The sequence below is a fragment of the Leucopleurus acutus genome, assembly GCF_964270905.1.
Source record: "Leucopleurus acutus genome assembly, chromosome: 4".
NCBI classification, from domain to species: Eukaryota; Metazoa; Chordata; class Mammalia; order Artiodactyla; family Delphinidae; genus Leucopleurus; species Leucopleurus acutus.
The window spans coordinates 85,589,281-85,596,224 of record NC_139146.1 but is presented as its reverse complement, the minus strand read 5'-3'; positions in this window follow the sequence as shown (position 1 = coordinate 85,596,224).

The following is a 6,944-nucleotide window of genomic DNA, read 5'->3' as shown; positions in this document are numbered from 1 at the left end:
AGTTTATGAGCAATGGACATCATATGAAGAAAACTGAGAATGTACTCCTGAAAAAAAAAATTGCAAAGATGAACACAGAAGATACTGGGGATAGTAAGGATCAATTTGCCTCAAGTCACACATTTCTTTGGCTGTTATGCTACTTGATTCTACACTGAAAATTATGGTATTCATTATAATTACATTTTAAGGGCTGTTTGTTTTTAGTTTTAAAATAAATCTATATAAAAGGCCCAGAGGTGTAATTTTAGTTACGGATCATAATATAAACTATCATAAACTTAACAATGCAAGAAACGATATCATTAGTAATACAATTTCAATTTCTAACTTCTATATTCTCATTAAGTTCACTGATTCTGTGTGACTTTCCCCTAGGGCCTGTGTTGGCTAGACAGCAGCCAAGTGTTACCCACCCACATTGCTTCAACCATCATCTCTATCCAGAAGAATATTGAATCTGTGTTTTGAGCTCTTACTTCACCCTTGGACTCCAGTCTATAGTTCAGACCAACTGTTGAATATCTTGCTCTGGGTGTCCTACCAGGATCTCAAACTCAACATGTCCCAGTCTGAATCCATTGTTAAATGCCCAGCAAGATTTTCCTTATGACTACCTTACCTCTAAGTACCTAAGCTACTTAGGCTTACAACCTTAGTGTTCCTAGATGTGTCCTTTCTTTCATCCTCTTAGATATTATTGTTATAAAATCCTAGATTTCTACTTTTGTCCTGTGTTTTATATGACAAGATAGAGCCCTTTATATCCACCCTTATCCCAGCCTTCATTGTTTCTTGATTCAGCCTCCTAAACCTATCTCCTGCCTTGTCTATAATGTTTCCTTTATTATACGTATACCACCTTTTGTCATTAGATTAGTCATCCTAAAGTATAGACATAATTTGGTGATTCCCTTGCTCAAAAATTTGCAGGACCATTTAATAGTTTCCAACCACTTATGCAGTGGTTCTCAAATTTTAGTGTGGCAAACAATACATGGGGAGCTAGCTGCAAGTGTGCATTCTGGAGGCTTATTTGGCAGAGATTCTGGTTTATTTATTTGTGAATAGGGCTCAGGAAACTCTATTTTTAACAAATGACCCAAGTGGGTTGTGGAAATGTACTTGCCTTTTGGGCTCATATCCAAATTCTTTAGCTCTATAATAATCTTCAGTGACTGGTTTCTAGAATACTTTTTTTAAGCCTTTACTCCCCACCTCCCTACACATATACATGCTTTAATGAAATGTTCATTGGTTTAGACACTAAACTTTCCAGATTTCATTGATATTCTTTTTTAAAAAAAAATTTATTTATTTTCGGCTGCGTTGGGTCTTTGTTGCTACGTGTGGACTTTCTCTAGTTGCAGAGAGCAGGGGCTACTATTCGTTGCGGTGTGCCGGCTTCTGAATGCGGTGGCTTCTCTTGTGGAGCACAGGCTCTAGGCACGCGGGCTCAGTAGTTGTGCTCAGGGCCTCTAGAGTGCAGGCTCAGCAGTTGTGGTGCATGGGCTAGCTGCTCCACGGCATGTGGGAACCTCCCGCAAATTCATATGTTGAAACCCTAAATCGAACCCATGTCCCCTACCTTGGGAGGTGGATTCTTAACCACTGCACCACCAGGGAAGTCCCTTCATTGATTTTCTTAATCTTATATTTTGAGGTAGAGTACACTGCCTGTTAATTCCTTCCTGTCTTTCTCACCTTTAGGGGCCTGATTTGAATGCCACGCCTAAAACTCCCCATTCCCTGGCCAGATGTGAACTCTCCTTTCTCTGAACCCCCAAAATAATGTAATAGGGTGACCCTGCATGAGATTAGACCTAAGAATTTTTTTAATCTTAGTGAACAAAGACTGAGGGGGAAAAAAAGTCAAAGCTAGTGTTTTATATCCTGAAAGGCAGAGGTTTATATTTTTCTTTTCAGCAAATTTCCCTTTGTTTTGGAAATGAAACTGGGCTCAATGAAGTACCAGCAGATTGTGTTTACATTATAATCCACACAATGCTTATTCACAGAAAGTAGTTGGTGGACAATGATACGCTTTTTCTTGATCTTAAGGAAAAAGATGACTTCCCTGGTGGCACAGTGGTTAAGAATCCACCTGCCAGTGCAGGGGACACGGGTTCGACCCCTGGTCTGGGAAGATCCCATATGCCGTGGAGCAACTAAGCCCGTGCACCACAACTACTGAGCCTGCTCTTTAGAGCCCACAAGGTACAACTACTGAGCCCGCATGCCACAATTACTGAAGCCCACGCACCTAGAGCCCATGCTCCCCAACAAAGAGAAGCCACCGCAATAAGAAGCCCGCACACTGCAACAAAGAGTAGCCCCTGCTCATGGCAATCAGAGAAAGCCCGCACGCAGCAACGAAGACCCAATGCAGCCAAAAATAAAAACAAATGTGAAAATAAATTTATAAAAAACAAAAAGGAAAGGGAAAATTCTGAATATAATCAGATTTCACTGTGACGTACAAGAAGTGAATGATAAATGTATTAGTTTGCTAGGGCTGTCATAACCAAGTACCAAGACTGGGTGACCTAAACAAGATAAACTTATTTTCTCATGGTTCTGGAGTCTAAAAGTCCAAGATCAATGTGTTGGCAGGGTTGATTTCTTGGCTTGTAGATGGCTGTCTTCTCCTTGTGTCTTCATGTGGTCTTTACTCTGTGTGTGTTTGTGTCCAAATTTTTTCTTTTTATGAGGATACCAGTTATATTGGATTAGAGCCTACCTTAGTGATCTCATTTTAACTTAATTACCTTTTTAAAGACTCTATCTCCAAATGGAGTCACACTGAGGTACTGTATGCCGTGTCCCCCGCAAATTCATATGTTGAAACCCTAAATCCTAAAGATGGAGTTTTGGGGAGGTAATTAGGTTATGAAGGTGCAGCCCTCACGATGAGATTAGTGCCCTTAAAAGAAGAGACAGGAGTGTTTCTCTCTCTCTCTCTCTCCCGCCACCTACCATGTGAGGACACAACAGGTAGGGATCCATCTACAAACCAACACTAGGTCACTAGACCCCAAATTTACTGGTGCGTTAATCTTGGGCATCCCAGCTTCCAGAAACGTGAGGAATAAATTCCTGGTGTTTAAGTCATCCTTTCTATAATATTTTTGTTATAGCAGCCTGAACTAAAAAATCTATTCGGGAGATATGAAAGAGATTTGCAAAAATGTGAAACAATGCTGCTCCTTTTACCAATATTATTTTGTTTTGAAAAATTTAGTTTTTTTTTTAACATCTTTATTGGAGTATAATTGCTTTACAATGGTGTGTTAGTTTCTGCTTTATAATAAAGTGAATCAGTTATACATATACATATGTCCTATATCTCTTCCCTCCCGTGTCTCCTTCCCCCCACCCTCCTTATCCCACCCCTCTAGGTGGTCACAAAGCACCGAGCTGATCTCCCTGTGCTATGCAGCTGCTTCCCACTAGCTATCTATTTTACATTTGGTAGTATATATATGTCCATGCCACTCTCTCACTTCATCCCAGCTTACCCTTCCCCATCTCTGTATCCTCAAGTCCATTCTCTAGTAGGTCTGTGTCTTCATTCCCATGTTGCCCCTAGGTTCTTCAGGACCATTTTTTTTTTTTTTTTTAGATTCCATATATATGTGTTAGCATATGGTATTTGTTGTTCTCTTTCTGACTTACTTCACTCTATATGACAGACTCTAGGTCCATCCACCTCACTACAAATAACTCAATTTCATTTCTTTTTATGGCTGAGTAATATTCCATTGTATATATGTGCCACATCTTCTTTATCCATTCATCTGTTGATGGACACTTAGGTTGCTTCCATGTCCTGGCTATTGTAAATAGAGCTGCAATGAACATTTTGGTACATGACTCTTTTTGAATTATGGTTTTCTCAGGGTATATGCCCACTAGTGGGATCGCTGGGTCATATGGTAGTTCTATTTTTAGTTTTATAAGGGACCTTCATACTGTTCTCCATAGTGGCTGTATCAATTAACATTCCCACCAACAGTGGAAGAGTGTTCCCTTTTCTCCACACCCTCTCCAGCATTTATTGTTTGTAAATTTTTTTTGTGTGTGTGTGGTATGCGGGCCTCTCACTGTTGTGGCCTCTCCCGTTGCAGAGCACAGGCTCAGTGGCCATGGCTCACGGGCCCAGCCGCTCTGCAGCATGTAGGATCTTCCCGGACGGCGCACGAACCTGTGTCCCCTGCATCGGCAGGCGGACTCTCAACCACTGCACCACCAGGAAAGCCCTGTTTGTAGATTTTGTGATGTTGGCCATTCTGACTGGTGTGAGGTGATATCTCATTGTAGTTTTGATTTGCATTTCTCTAATGATTAGTGATGTTGAGCATTCTTTCATGTGTTTGTTGGCAATCTGCATATCTTCTTTGGAGAAACGTCTATTTAGGTCTTCTGCCCTTTTTTGGACTGGGTTGTTTGTTTTTCTGATATTGAGCTGCATGAGCTAATTGTAAATTTTGGAGATTAATCCTTTGTCAGTTGCTTCATTTGCAAATATTTTCTCCCATTCTGAGGGTTGTCTTTTGATCTTGTTTATGGTTTCCTTTGCTGTGCAAAAGCTTTTAAGTTTCATTAGGTCCCATTTGTTTATTTTTGTTTTATTTCCATTTCTCTAAGAGGTGGGTCAAAAAGGAACTTGCTGTGATTTATGTCATAGAGTGTTCTGCCTATGTTTTCCTCTAAGAGTTTGGTAGTGTCTGGCCTTACATTGAGGTCTTTGATCCATTTTGAGTGTATTTTTGTGTATGGTGTTAGGGAGTGTTCTAATTTCATTCTTTTACATGTAGCTGTCCAGTTTTCCCAGCACCACTTATTGAAAAGGCTGTCTTTCCTCCACTGTATATTCTTGCCTCCTTTATCAAAGATAAGGTGACCATATGTGCATGGGTTTATTGCTGAGCTTTCTATCCTGTTCCATTGATCTATATTTCTCTTTTTGTGCCAGTACCATACTGTCTTGATTACTGTAGCTTTGTAGTATAGTCTGAAGTCAGGGAGCCTGATTCCTCCAGCTCCGTTTTTCTTTCTCAAGATTGCTTTGGCTATCAGGTCTTTTGTGTTTCTATACAGATTGTGAAATATTTTGTTCTAGTTTTGTGAAAAATGCCAGTGGTAGTTTGATAGGGATTGCACTGAATCTGTAGATTGCTTTGGGTAGTAGAGCCACTTTCACAATGTTGATTATTCCAATCCTAGAACATGGTATATCTCTCCATCTATTTGTATCGTCTTTAATTTCTTTCATCAGTGTCTTATAATTTTCTGCATACAGGTCTTTTGTCTCCTTAGGTAGGGTTATTCCTAGATATTTTATTCTTTTTGTTACAATGGTAAATGGGTGTGTTTTCTTACTTTCACTTTCAGATTTTTCATAATTAGTGTATAGGAATGCAAGAGATTTCTGTGCATTAATTTTGTATCCTGCTACTTTACCAGATTCATTGATTAGCTCTAGTCATTTTCTGGTAGCATCTTTAGGATTCTCTATGGATAGTATCATGTCATCTGCAAACAGTGACAGTTTTACTTCTTCTTTTCTGATTTGGCTTCCTTTTATTTCTTTTTCTTCTCTGATTGCTGTGGCTAGGACATCCAAAACTATGTTGAATAATAGTGCTGAGAGTTGGCAACCTTATCTTGTTCCTGATCTTAGTGGAAATGGTTTCAGTTTTTCACCATTGAGGACGATGTTGGCTGTGGGTTTGTCATATATGACCTTTATTATGTTGAGGAAAGTTCCCTCTATGCCTACTTCTGGAGGGTTTTTATCATAAATGGGTGTTCAAATTTCTCAAAAGCTTTCTCTGCATCTATTGAGATGAGCGTATGGTTTTTCTCCTCCAACTTGTTAATATGGTGTATCACATTGTTTGATTTGCATATATTGAAGAATCCTTGCATTCCTGGGGTAAACCCCACTTGATCATGGTGTATGATCCTTTTAATGTGCTGTTGGATTTTGTTTGCTAGTATTTTGTTGAGGATTTTTGCATCTATGTTCATCAGTGATATTGGTCTGTAGTTTTCTTTCTTTGTGACATCTTTGTCTGGTTTTGGTATCAGGGTGATGGTGGCCTTGTAGAATGAGTTTGGGAGTATTCCTCCCTCTGCTCTATTTTGGAAGAGTTTGAGAAGGATAGGTGTTATCTGTTCTCTAAATGTTTGATAGAATTCGCCTGTGAAGCCATCTGGTCCTGGGCTTTTGTCTGTTGGAAGATTTTTAATGCCAGTTTCAATTTCAGTGCTTGTGATTGGTCTGTTCATATTTTCTGTTTCTTCCTGGTTCAGTCTTGGAAGGTTGTGCATTTCTAAGAATTTGTCCATTTAGGTTTTTTTCTTTATGAAATATGTTATGTATGTTATGTTAATGTGTAATGGGTGTATTGTTAGTTTAAAAATAATTTGGAAATAAATATTTTATTTTTATTTATTTTTGTCTTTCTTTCAATTGAAGTATAGTTGATTTACAATATTGTGTTAGTTTCAGGTGTACAGAAAAGTGATTCACTTATATATATTTTTTCAGATTATTTTCCATTATATTGAATATTGTTCCCTGTGTTATATCTATTTATGTATGGTAGTGCTTATCTATTTTATGTATGGTAGTGCATATCTGTTAATCCCATACTCCTAAGTAAGTGATATCATATAATATTGTCTTTCTTTGTCTGACTTACTTCACTTAGTATGACAATCTCTAGGTCCATCCATGTTGTTGCAGATGGCAAAATTTCATTTTTTTTAATGGCTGAGTAATATTCCATTGTATATATATACCACATCTTTGTACATTCATCTGTTGATGGACACTTAGGTTGTTTCCATGTCTTGGCTATTGTAAGTAGTGCTGCTGTGAATCTTGTGGTACATATATGTTTTCACATTAGAGTTTTTGTCTTTTCCAGATGTAT